The 14,431-nt window shown below is 40.2% G+C and overlaps 1 protein-coding gene across 1 annotated transcript in view; it reads left to right on the top strand.

Moving 5' to 3' along the window:
- LOC310895776 (uncharacterized protein) overlaps positions 1 to 9,238 on the top strand; it is a gene marked incomplete at its 5' end in the record, with an annotated part of 669,112 nt that extends 659,874 nt beyond the window's left edge. Inside the window, one exon of the mRNA XM_083827418.1 lies at positions 6,891 to 9,238. The remainder of the gene's footprint in view (positions 1 to 6,890) is intronic.
- Between the last annotated feature and the right edge of the window lie 5,193 nt (positions 9,239 to 14,431).

Raw genomic sequence — 14,431 nt, 5'->3', positions numbered from 1 at the left:
GGTCAACGTCTTTTTCAGAAGAGGCAGAGCGGGCACAGGCCGAGGAGGAGGCCCAGGGCGAGGGAGAAGCAGCAGAGGGCCCAGGCCCCAGGAGGAGGAGGGCAGGAGGGGCTCCAGGCCCACAGGCAGCAGGGATTCCCCGGCAGCCCTGCAGAGCCCCCGCTGGAGCAGATCTCCACCCTGCAGCCCGGGGAGGGCCCACGCCGCAGCAGGGGGACATTTCCTGAGGGAGCTGCGGCCGTGGGGAGCCCCCGCGGGAGCAGGGTGTTCCTGAAGGGCTGCAGCCCGGGGCAGGGCCCCCGCTGGAGCAGGGCTATGGGTGAGGAGGAAGGGGCAGCTGAGAGGGGCTGAGCCCATCCCACCCCATCCTGTCCCATCCCATCCCACCCCATGCCCTGTGCCACCTGTGGATAGAAGAGTCAGATATGAGGGGGTGACATTGGGCCTGGGAAAGCAAGTGAGGGGAAGATGTTTTCATTTTGTCTTTTTTTTTTTTTTTCTTTTCTTAATATCGAATGTATTTTAACTGTCAGTAAAGAAAATTCCCCATGTTGAGTCTGATTTGCCTGTGATAGTAACTGATAAGTGATCACCTTGGCTTTGTCATAAACCATGGAATTTTCCATCCTATTTTCTTCCCTTGTCCTACTGAGGAGGGGGAGTGAGAGGAGAGCTGGGTGAGAGTTTAGTTCTTAACCAAGGTTAATCCTCTGGAGCAGGGATAATCTTATGGTTGCTCTGGAGCTTCACACTGAGGTCCTAAATATGGTATGTTTCTGGCTGTAAAGTTGCTGGATATAATAAACTGTAATGATGACTAAGGTAGGGATTGAGAGAATGAAGAACAGCCCACTGCAGGAGATCAAGTTCAAGACTATCTAAGGAACCTGAACGTGCACAAGTCCATGGGATCTGATGAAAGGCATCCGAAAACCCTGAAAGAACAGGCAGCTGACTTGCTAAGCCACCAAGCTATCCATACTAAGCTATCCATCATATCTGAAAAGTCATAGTAGTGAAGTTCACAATGACAAGAAAAATGGTAAACCCCGTCTTTTATAAAGGAAAAAAAAAAAAAAAAAGGAAGACCTAGAGAATTACAGGCCAGTCAGTCTCATCTCTGTGCGCAATGAGTTCATGGAACAGATCTTCATGCAAACTACGCAAAGGCACATAGAAAACAAAGAGGTGATTGGTGACAGCCAGCATGGCTTCATGAAGGGCAAATCCTGCCTGACAAATCTGGTGGCCTTCTACAATGGGGTTACAACACTGACAGATACGGGAAGAGCAACTGACATCATCTGCCCGGACTTGTGCAAAGCATTTGACACTGTCCCCCATGAGATCCTTGTTTCTAAATTGGAGAGACATGGATTTCACAGATGGACCACTCAGTGGGTAAGGAACTGACTGGATGGTCACAGCCAGAGATTTGTAGTCAATGGCTCAATGTCCAAGTGAAAATCAGTGACAAGTGGTGTCCCTCAGGGGTCTGTACTGGGACCAGCATTATTTAACACCTTTGTTGGTGGTATGGACAGCAGGATTGAGTGCACCCTCAGGAATTGTCCTGGTTTTGGCTAGAGTAGAGTTAATTTTCCTCCTAGTAGATGATATGATACTGTCGTTTGGATTTAGGATGAGAATAGTGCTGATAATACATTGATGTTTTAATTGTTGCAGAGTAGTGCTTAGCCAAAGACTTTTCAGCTTCTTGTGCTCCCCTGACAGTGAGGAGGCTGGGGGTGCACAAGGAGCTGGGAGGTGATAGAACCAGGACAGCTGACCCAGACTGACCAAAAGGATGTCCCATACCACGTGACATCATGCTGAGCAGTTAATATGGGGAGGTTGGTTGGGGTGGGGGAGACTGCTGCTCAGGGATGGGACGGGTGTCTGTCAGCAGGTGATGAGCAATTGCATTGTGCATCACTTTTTTTGTACACATTATTATTATTATTACTATTATCACTATCATTATTTATTTTTTCTCTCTTTTCTGTCCTAATAATCTGTCTTTATCTCAATCTACAAGTTTTTACTTTTTTTTTTTTTTTTCCAATTCCCTCCCCCATCCCACTGAGGGGGAGTGAACGACTGAGCAGTGCTTAGCTGCTGGATGGGTTAAAACACAACACCAAGTTTGTGGATGATACCAAGCTCTGCGGTGTGGTTGACACGCTGGAAGGAAGGGACGCCATCCAGAGGGATCTTGACAGGCTTGCAAGGTGGGCCTGTGTGAACCTCATGAAGTTCAACAAAACTGAGTGCAAGGACCTGCACATGGGTCAGGGCAATCAAACATGAATACAGGGTGGGTGATGAGTGGTTTGAGAGCAGACCTGCAGAGAAGGACCTTGGGAGCAATGGTAGATGAAAAACTCAACATAATCCAGCAATGTGTGCATGTAGCCCAGAAAGACAATTATATCCTGGGCTGCATCAACAGAAACCAGCAGGTTAAGGGAGGTGTTTGTCCCACTCTACTCCATTCTCATGAGACCCGCCACCTGGAGTACTTCATTCTGCTCTGGGGTCCCCAGGATAAGAAAGATGTGGATGTGTTAGAGTCAGTCCAGAGGAGGGCCACAGATATGATCAAAGGTCTGGAGTATCTCTCCTGTAAAGACAGTCTGAGAGAATTTGTTCAGCCTGGAGAAGAGAAGTCTCCAGAAGGACCTCATAGCAGCCTTCCAATACCTAAAGGAGGTCTACAGGAAAGCTGGGGATGGACTATCTCAGGGAGTGCAGTGACAGGACACAGTGGAATGTTTTCTTAAATAAAATAGTGTAGATTCAGATTAGAAATAAGGAAGAAGTTCTTTACTTGGAGGGTGGTGAGGCACTGGCACTGGCTGCCCAGAGAAGCTGTGGATGCCCCATCTCTGGATGTGTTCAAGGCCAGGCTGGATGGGGTTTTGGGCTACTTGGTCTGGTGGGAGGTGTCCCTGTCCATGGCAAAGGGGTTGGAATCAGATGATCTTTAAGATCCTTTTCAACCCAAATCATTCTGTGATTCTATCATACTGGGACTTTTTCATATGCTTAGAAGAGTGGCAAAGGAATTTGGGAATGCCTTGGATTATATGACATGTAAAGCTTCAGTAACTATTTCACTATATTAAATACAAGAGTTTGTCTTTCACCTGAGATATAAAGCCCAGGGCACAAGAAGCATGGCTGTTCACCAATAGACTATAGGATCATCAGTTCTGAACCGGCATGGTTAGACACAGACCACGATACACGGTCCACTCTTTACCATACACAGATAGCTTTTATAGGCCCAGATGTTGGCTTCATTTCATTTTTATTAGACTTTGATGAGAGTTCAAAACAGTTCTGGTTATAAATAAAAGCACCCATGTACACAGTCAGCTAATTGTCACAAAATCATTTAAAACAAGGCTTACTAGGTTACACTGCTTGCAGAATGACTCTTCAGATTCTTGTCAGAATTTAATTTGTGCATGGTCTCCATTTCTTTGCTTTTTGTGTAAACATGGGTTACTTCCATGGTAGTTCTTTTTCAGTACTTTTGAAACTTTGTTGACTTCCGTTCTGTTTTGGACCTAAAATCAGAGGAAAATAAATCTTGAGGGTGTTTACATGTAGAGCTTAGTGATATGGTTTAGTGGAGGACTTGTTAGTGTTAGGTCAGAGGTTGGACATGTCAGGTAAACAAGTGTTTTAATATCTGATGTAAGGGCAGTATTTTTCCAAAGTAAATATTTTCCCACAGGAAAAAATACTTCACTACAATAAAGAAAACGATTAAATTAAATTTGACATTGAGAAGATCCCAAAATGCTTGAACTGTGTCATGGAGAGGGAAAAGTCTTCCCACAACTTCTGTCTAAAACCTAGCTGATCAAAGAACCCTATGCCGATCTGTCTTGGTTGTACTGGTTGTACTGGTTGTACTTGGTTGTACTTAGTGGACTTTGAATGAGACCAGTAGAAAAGGAAATGTGACACCAAGGGAGAAATAAAACAAAAGAAAAAACTCTCTTGACATTCACTCCGTGTGTCACTTTGAAGGAATTATTTATCCATTTTAGTAAGTTATTCTACTTACTAAAATAGAAAGGTTTAATATACACAAGAATGTTCTGAGGGCAATTTAATTGCAAGATAGATCCTCAGCAGGTATAAATTAGTATAATTTGATGGAATTCATAGCCTGACCTCAAGTTTCCCCAGATGAGCATCTGGTCTATTGCATGTTGTGTGCTAAATATTAAAATTAAACCATTCTAATAAACTTTTCCCCATGTTTTTCATTCTTCAAATGATGGCTGATAGTTTATTAATAGACCCAGCAACTTCAATTAATTTGTTACAAAGTCCCTTTATACTGCACTAGACCAAACTCCTTTAACCTTTCGGTGACATATCTCAAAGGATATTATTCTTGTTGCTCTGCTCCTTACTAGCTCAAGGGCAATTATGTTCTTGCTGAGGTATTACAACAAAAGCTGCAGAAAGTGCTCTGGTTGAGGTATAAAAAGTGCCTTCCACAGCAATAAAACCACCTCCTAAGAGTTACAGTACCCTCCCATAGCATGCTTCGACGGCATTCTATTCATTTTCTCTTTGGGAGCCATATATTTCATGGCACATTTAAAGGACTTTTTCAATGTTTTCCCCATTCTTTGTGTGTGTGTGTGTGTGTGTTTGGCCACTTTTAAGCAACTTTAATGCAGAAGACTGTTTCATATCTACTTGTATGATTCACCCTTTTCCTCAACTTTTTTGATAGAACTTTACAGTGATTAATTATTTCAATTTAGTAGCATTCAGAAAGCCAGTAGCTAAGTGCTATTATGTTTTGTAGAGCAACAGGCAGTTTATGTCCCAGAAAGCTTACTGCAGAAGGAAGGAAGAGACTCAGGCAAGATATTCAAGCCTCTCTGAACTCAATATCAAGACATGGCTAACCACCAGTGGATAACCACCAATATTACACAGAGACATTAAACCACTGATTACATATTCCACAGTAAGCCTATGCCTTAGCTCATACCTGCTGAGCATACAGAATAATATTCTTTTCTCTTTGTGGAAATAATTGGGCAATCAGCAACGGCATAAAGTTCAATGAGGGAAAATGCTGGGCACTGCACCTGGGACAGGGTAATGCTGGACACAGCTACAGACTGGGAGACGAGTGGCTAGAAAGCAGCTCTGCAGAAAGGCATCTGGGGGTGCTGGTCTACAGCAGCAGCAGCAGCTCAACACAAGCCAGCAGTGTGCCCTGGCAGCCAAGTGGGCAAACTACATTTTGGGATGCATTAAACACAGCATGGCCAGCTGATCAAAAGAGGTGATTCTCACACTATATTTAGTGTTGATGCAGCCTCACCTTAAATATCGCATGCTGTTTGGGATCCACAATCCAATTCTTTGAGGAGGGGGAGTGAGAGAGCGATTGTGGTGGAGTTCAACTGCCCAGCAGGGTAAAACCACACCACGGTTATCTAGTTTGGAGAAAAGGAGGCTGAAAAGCAACCTCACTGCTCTCCCCTGAGGACAAGAAGTGGAGAGGAAGGTGCTGGTCTCTTCTATGTGGTAACCAGTAAGAATGGCACAAAGCTGCACCAGGGCAGGTTCAGACTAGAGATTGGGAAAAAATTATTTTCCGTGAGTGTGGTCAAACACTGAAAACGGCTTGCTAGTGAGGTGGTTGATGCCCAATGCCTACCAGTTTTCAAGAGGCATTTTGATAATGCCTTCAATAATGTGCTTTAAATTCCAGTTAGCAGTGGTCAGGCAGCTAGTTGGACTGGATGATCTTTGAAGGTCCTTTCCAACTGAACTATTCTATTCTATTCTATTCTATTCTATTCTATTCTATTCTATTCTATTCTATTCTATTCTATTCTATTCTATTCTATTCTATTCTATTCTATTCTATTCTATTCTATCCTATTCCATAAAATATATACAACATAAAAATACACTTCCATCTAATAAAGTAAGATAACCCCTTAAAGTATCTTATTGTTAATTATGAACACTCCATTTGTGAATCAAGTCAATCAATGGTACTTTTAAAAATATTTGTCTACATAATCTCTAAATGCTCTCCTTCAGGAAAAAGAGGCGGTCTCGCATTTCACACTTCTACCTCTCCATTTTGAGTGGTTTAATTAGCTGACTCAATCCACAGGTGTTTTCCATGAATGAATAGAACATGTGATTCTCCTTTTAATTCAGTGATTCATATTTTATTTTTTTAAGCTACATTTCCCTTCAAGGCTTTCAGTCACTCCATGATTTGTCATTTTAGCATTCGTAAAGCAACTCACCTTTCTGACAACTGTAAAAGTGACTAACCATAATTTCTTTTATGGCTGCATTTTGGAATTCCTTAGGGACTCTTATCTGGAAATCATTTCTTAATTTCAGCAAAGCTCCATTCTTCAACCTTCTCCTCATTTATGCTGACAGATGGTAATTATTTAATATATTTGCTTTTTGTCCTTCATCTCTAATTCCCTATAATCATTCCTAAGAGAATTCATCTTCCATTTCATTATTGTTTACTTTCTATAGCATGAAATCACTTTATTTGTTCAGCATCCTGCTATTCAAAGATCATTTTCTTTTCCCCCCAGAATTATTTCTGTGTTATTTTTACTTCCTCCTATAGCAAGCCCAACTCACAAGTTATTGGATTCTGTGTAACTTTAAAATGCTATTGTCTGTGATATTTTTTATTTTTTTTTTATTTTTTTTAATTCTTGTTTACGTCTTATTCTAATCACATTGGTTTGTGTCTCATGCTGTCTTTTTTGACAATTAGGACACTATTTATGAAACAAATGCATTATTTACATGACAATAACTTGTAACTAATGTGTGTTTTCTTTGTAATTTTTTAGCTTTCGTGATATATCAACGCCCATCCTTGACAGCTGTCTCCTCTACAGGATAGAGAAAACAAGCGCTTCATATACAATGTGATTATTTCATTTTAGTATACATTACAGACTAATGAAATATTTAGGCCACAATGAAATGAGTATTCCTGAAATTATGTGAAATAGGGATAAGTCGGACTGGACTTAAAGAATTTTGGAAATGCTTGGTAACAAGAATGATGTTTTAACTGCTAGTGCAGTGAGTTCAACCAACTCATCCCTCTATCTGAATTTGTACAATGAAGATAAACCTTGACTCCTCTTCAAGGAGCTTTCAGATCCCAGGATCAAAAATGTGATGTGAGAATTTAAGGAAGACCATTGGAGAAAAGGTATTATGGCGGTGCTTTCAATTTAGGTAAATGAATTCAAATTTGTTTGAACACGTACTGATGATAAGAACAATATATATATATGGGTTCAAATAAGCTTTGCCCACAATACTCTGCAAATATAACTACTGTTATCATTATGGGACTATTCCAACAATCACTTGTTAATGACAAGCACAAAGAGGACAAGCCTGTGTTGCATTGTACTTGTAAGCATAGATCCCTGGAAGGCTACAATGAGAGTGGTCTTCAGTTCTTCTGTATTGCTGTGCTTCCCGACTACACAGAATGGCTGAGATCTGGCTATAACAGGAAGAATTTTCCTGACTGTCCATAATAACAACCACTTCCTGGAAAGCAATCTCACCTTATGTAAATTGTCACCACAAAATTTATTGATGGATCACTGGAAGCTGAGAGACCTCATGGAGATGCAGGTAATCAAAATGCCATTATCAGTGTACCAGTGCCAATTTTTGTGACTATTATTGGCATGAAAATAACTGGCAGGTTTTTCTAAATGATCCTTAATTATCTCCTACTACCATCAAAATTGATATGTGGTGGCTTCCAATTATTATTCTTCATCTCATTTCCTGTTCATCTGCCATATGTTTTCTCAAAGTGTAATACAAAGTTCTATGCTCTTCAGTGAGCTTCTCATAAATCATTATATTGTCTCAATTCACTGTCAGTATGTGGCAGGGAGAAAGTTTGGCGCTGCTGGCTTTCTTGTATTTATGTGCCTTTTTCTTCTCTCCATCTCACTTTGTAAAAATGAACATTCATAAAAGTGTGTGGTGTTTAAAACACATCATCTAGGCTAAACTGGCACTTACCAGCTTTCTCAGCCTCAAAAGTGCAACCTTGACTGGGTATCTGTCCCTCCACGTAATGATACCATTATCTACATCTGCATCTCAAAGTACATGAAATACTCACCTTGTTAAATCTAATTGGTGTATAGATGGCACCTGTAAGTCTTGATTATAATGTTGGTCTTCCCTCCCATATCACTGGCCCAGCTCCATTTATTTTGCACTATCATGCAAAACAAGGAAGGATGCCTTTAGATGTTGCGCGTGGGCGTTGAAACTAACCTAGGATGCAACAGAGCATGGCATAATGTCTTTGGAGTACTGAGCAAGCAGGATGTAACCAGAAGAGGGGGGGTAGAAGTCCTTACTACATATAGGGATTTTGGACATGCATGTTCTGACCAGATATGAAGTTGTTAGGTGTGGACCATTTAGGTGCTGTGTTGAAAAAGGAACAAAATTTAACCTTTTGCTATCTAGGTTGGAGTACATGAACCTACATGACCAAAGTAATGATGTATGGACAGAGTTCCTCAACTAATCATTATAGCAGTGGTAAGGCTGGAGGCAGTAGATCGGCTTCCTCTACCTCCTGCCCCAAAACATCTAGAAAGACCAAGACAAAGGCTCTCTAAGGCATTTCTATAGAACATATCTATACCTATATACATCTAAGCATGTGCATACATGATATATATTTAAGATATATATTTAAGATGATCTGTGATGATCATTGACTTACTGAAGCTACTCCAGAGAAGGGCCATGAAGATGATGAAGGGATTGGAACATCTTTCATATGAGGAGAGACTAAGAGCTGGGACTGTTCAGCCTGGAGAAGAGAAAGCTCAGGGAAATCTTACCAATGTACAAATATCTTATGGGTGGGAATGAAACAGAGATGCAGACTCTTCTCAGTGACAGGTCAAAAGTCAATGGGCACAACTTTAAGAACAAGATATATGAACATACAGAAAAAACATATATATTTCTTTTTATCGCAAGAGTGATCAAACACTGAAATGGGTTGCCCAGAGATATTGTGGTGTCTTCATCCTTCAAAACCCAGATGGACACAGTCCTGGGCAACCCACTGCAAGTGACACTGCATCAGCAGAAACATGGAGGCAGATGACCTCTAGAAGGTCCCTTCCAACTTGAGTTTTTCTGTGTTTCTGTAATTCTGTGATTCTGTGTTATGGCTTAGTACTTGCAAAGAATATCAGTATGATATTTTAACTGTTATCATTTGATTATACATCTTTATTCGTGTTCTGCAGAAGATGTGTTTAAGCTGTACCATGTGTCTTCTCTCCTCAGTAGGGACAGGCAGCTCGTTGGATAACCTCCAATCTTGTACCATAATTTATTTCTAGCATAAGGAAGTTCTGTTGAAGAATATTTTGGTCTTCACACAGCAGCTGGAACATGAACTATTTCAGTTTCCAGCTACATTATTAAAAACAAACAAACAAAACTTTAAGGAAAATTAAGTATGTTAAAAGTACATTTTTTACAGTTAAAAACCTATTTTCCCAGTAAGTGTTCAGCCTGTCTTGTTTATCAGCACATTATATGAAATGGCCGCTAGAGGGGGACGTATCATGAACACCCCACAATAAATGCTGTATTTATGTATGAAGTTGAAAAATGTGATATAATTATACACAGCTAGCTAATATTTTAAAATATGAAGTATCTCATATCACTATTTATTCTTTTTCTTTTTTTCTTTTTTTTTTTTTTCATCAGATGTTTTAAAAATTCACCAAAACCTTTAGCATTTTAGAGATCCATATAATGACCCTCAGAGCAAAGTCATTATTCCACGGTGTTCTAGGAAGAATGCTTAATGCTTTATTATTGTCATGTGTAACACTTTTTTTTTCTCTTTTTTTTTTTCTATTTTGCACTCACCTTAGTTTCCTAAATCTGATGTGAAATTATCTTGAGCTCTTAGATAAAAAATAAAAAATAAAAAATGAGTGAATGATCAGTGAATGTTTTGTCATTGCATAAAAAACAACAAAAAAGTGATCTCACAAGAGATTAAGGTAATGTGAAAATAATAGAACTGAGAAAAAATCATTTTACATTTTTTAAATTAATATGCTAAAGAATAAAATAGTAGTTCAAATGGATAAATAATGTCTGTCTCCCCACAAAAATAAAACAAAAAACAACAAACAAACAAAACTCAGAAAAATGGTAATTAAAGTTCACCTGAAATGAAACCTAGATTTCTCTCATGCTAACATACATAAGTAAAACTGCAACAAAACTAAAAGTGAAAAGGTCCCCTATCAAATATATTTTTATACACGCTGAAGCATATACACACATGACCTATGAACATAAAGTTAAAAATAGCCTGCTAGAAATCAGTGAAAGTTTCAATTATCCTGATAGTGTGCTGGTTTGATCAAAGAATAATAAAGGTACTTAACAAATAATACAGCTCCTGATATCAGTGATGCACTCTGATGTGCAACACAAGCCTTCAAAAGTCTACCTTTTGATTATAAGAAAATTGGCGTAATACAGAATATGACACCAATTTCTCTCTGTAGCTGGTCTTATTCCAGAGTGAACTATTCCAGCACTATGTGATTAAAATAAATAAATAAACAGCCTCAAACTGATTCAAATTCCTTTGCCACAAAATCTGTATGTGATACTAACCTCGTTCTTCATGGTCATGAGCATTAACAGCTCTGTGGTTTGGACAGAGTATTAAATGCAACCACAGCCCTACTGCTAACCACATACATGGGTTTGTTGCTGTGTTTGAGCCTCAGCCCCATTTGCTCTTGTACATTTTGAAGGCAGGCAGTTTAAACAAGACATACAGATCCTTTTCCCTTTCCATCTGCTCTTACCCACCCTACTTGTGAGGGGCAGGAGTTGCTACAGACATACAGTAAAGTACGATTTGAAAGAGAGTGTGACAAAGATATGTTACCACATTATGTCTTTGGCAACGTATTTTTATTTGCACCTTAAGGGGACTGAATTTTCTGAACAATTGTTCCAAAACACGATGGAGTGAAATGTTCTTTCTTATGGTCTGATGATAATCTGTTGTGCCATCATTGTACAAAAGAGCCTTTTTATTGCCCAGGGAAGAAAGCAGCAGCTGAGCATGAATGAGCTGTTTGTGTGTGAATCCAAACGGCTGATCATCGGGTGGCTGTAATCAGCTCGCGGCTGGCAGCTGCTGGGTGATGTCACACGTAGCCTTGGTTGACATCATGCAGACAAGCGAGGAGCAATCCTGTTGCCAGGCAGCCCATTGCTACCCAAAGTCTTGTTCAGTCGAGAGGAACGTAATTGCTCTTTCCTCCAGACAGGCTATACTTAAAAAATACTGTCTCTACTGACTGAGCAGCAGGTCTGGCTAAAGGCTGAAGCTGAAAAATAGCCTCCCACCTGGGTTCTTTTTTTCACAAATGTTGCCAAATAGCAAAGAGGCGGATAGTTTTGAGTTCCTGCAAAGCTCCTCTACTAAATTACTCCTCCAGTTCTTTTAGGTCTATGGAATCCCCTGAGGCCAAATCCTTGAACCAGCTCTTGTATACAGAGACTGTTTGATTTGTCAGTCAGATCTCAGTCTCTCTTGCTTGCTCTTGCTCTGCCACTCAGTCGAGCCACCTGAGACTGACCTGCTCCGGACAACTCTATTCTTTCCTTGCTGTGAACCTTGTGGTTTATAGGGATGCTTTGGTGGCCACTGCTCCCATTCAGCTCGTAATGGTTAAACACAGAGCTTTGCTAACAGAAAGCTTTAATTTATGGAACAGGGCTCTTCAGGAGATCAGGTCTGCATGGAGTACCTTGCCTTTACTCCCATGAGCAAAAGAAGTCTGATCTTCCCAGGAATTTCACTGACTCCCCACAACTGCTCACAGCAGGAAGCAGCAGACATCCAGCTGCTTTTGGTCAAAGAACACTTATTGAAAGGAAGAGAGAAAACAGTTATTCAACAGTACGAGACATGGGACAGCAGAATCTGTTTTGCAGGATTTCTCCTTTAGTCCTTAAAACACCTCTAAACAGGGTGGTAGCCTTACACTGCATTTAAAAAGCCACTCATACTGTGTTAGAAACAGAATCTTCATAGCAAAAGTAGGAAAAGATGTTGGGCTCTGACTTTCAAGCGGATTTGCTCTGCTGGAAGGATTGGAATAGCATAGTTCTGTTTTCTCCAGAAAACTGTAAATATATATATATACATATATAAATATGTATCCCCATCTTCTCTTTGATAAAATTCAACAGACATCTGTCTGAAGATATCTGGGAAGGAAAGACTTCTAGTTATTGTTTGAGGTTGGATTAGTCAGTAAATGGGATGTTTAGGAATCTTTAGAGGGTTCATATAAACTAAACACAGGAAGGCATCAGTTCCAGATTAAGACCTTACATTCTGGTGTAAATACATGCTACATGCTCCCATTATAGCTGGGGAAGATCACTGATTGGAGTCTTCTGTTGATGCCCAGGCACTGGTTTCTATTTAAACTTCCTTATAGTATCCAATTTGTCTTTGCTGGGTAATTAGATACACATATTCTCTTCTCAAATGTAAGCTAGAGGCAAGCAGGATACAGTGAAGTAGTGAGGTGACACCTAGAATCCAGTTCTAGCCTCCCAGAGAGACATGGACGTATTAGAAAGAGTCCAACAGAGGGCCACCAAGATCATCAGGGAACTGGAGCACCTCTACTATGAGGAGAGGCTGAGAAAGTTGGGACTGTTCAGCTTGGAGAAGAGGAAGCTCAGGAAGCTCTTATCAATGTCTATAAGGGTGCAAAAAGGACAGAACCAGGTTCTTTTCAGTGGTGCCCAGTGACAGAACAAGAGACAATGGGCACAAACTAGAACACAAGTGGTTCCACTTGTTTGAACATCAGGAAGAACTTCTTTGCTGTTCAGGTGAGAGAGCACCAGCCTGGGTGCCCAAAGAAGTTATGGAGTCGCCCTCCCCGGAGACCTTCAAAAGCCATCTACACAGGGACCTGGGCAAACTGTTCTAGATACCCCATTTGAGTGGAAAGGGGGGGGGGGGGGGGGGGGGAATAGGTGACCTCCAGAGGTCCCTGCTAGCCTTAGCCATTCTGTGATTCTGTTATTCTGTAAAACGGCACTAGACAACTGTGTTTGGACAGCAGACTCCAATGTGTTCAGCATAACTCAAAACTATCAATGGCCAGTAAGAACAGGTGATCCCCCAGGAAAATAATAGCTTAAAGCATTGTGATCTCTAGATTTCACTTCAGCAGGAGGTGTTAACTCCCTTGATATAAGGTAATCCAGAGACGTCTAAAAAACAAAACAAAATAAAAAAAATAACCAGACCAGACCAAACCAAACCAAATCAAGCCAAGCCAAGCCATGCCAAGCCAAGTCATAAACCAAGCAAGCAAGCAAGCAAACAAAGAAGCAACAGAGAGAAGTTGGGATCTTTCTTTCCACAGCCCACAGTTCCTAATCAGGAGCATCCGAGCCATGGCTAAGTATGCTCTGAACATCATATTATGTTAATATATTAATAACATGTAAATGTTTTCAGAATAAACTACAGTCATGTAAATTTTTCGGCTCTGAGCTTATTTTATTCTGACAGAGCAGTGTATTTGATCTGGGCACAAAGCAAATTAACATTTTCAGAACGTATTAGTATGTGTGAACATCAGGCAAAGGTGACAAATCAGTTTGGTAGACTTCCATTATTCCAGGCTAAAAAGTCAGTCATTTGGGTGATTTGGCACACATGAACCAAAGCAGACTACAGTCTGTGAGAGTTCTGCGAGTAACTAAAAGGGAATTTAGGTCATACCCTTGGACAAAGTGGTTAATGCAGTGACAAAACACAGAATTAAGTTTAGACTCAGACTCTGTTTATAGATACATGGAATTATCGACTGGAACAGACTTAGTAGTACTAGGTTGTTTAATTGTCCCTAAGTGTGACACTCCCTGTAGAATAATTCCATTTGGTATAACAGGTCTCTGGTGTTTTAATTTAATTGTCAATTTCAGCGATGTAGTAATTAATATGGTCTATTAAATATAGTCAACTACTTATGTCTAACCAATTAAAAAAAAAAAAAAGAGGAAAAAAGTCAAGTGCATCATTGGCCAGTACTTACGACTAATCCACCATTTGCTAAATTTTATGGACTCTATTCACAAATACTTGGTTTATGCAGCCAAATCTTGACTTCTTTAGAATTCTAGAAGAATGTATTAATTCATACACAATGAAAAAAATCTATCACATTGTTTGATAACAACTGTGTATCTTCAAAGAATTTGGAGAATGAAATCAAACAACACAACTTACATTGGC

Source organism: Anser anser, assembly GCF_964211835.1.
Source record: "Anser anser genome assembly, chromosome: 2".
Lineage (NCBI taxonomy): Eukaryota > Metazoa > Chordata > Aves > Anseriformes > Anatidae > Anser > Anser anser.
The sequence above is the reverse complement of the archived record's forward strand: the minus strand, read 5'-3'. Positions and strand labels throughout refer to the sequence as shown.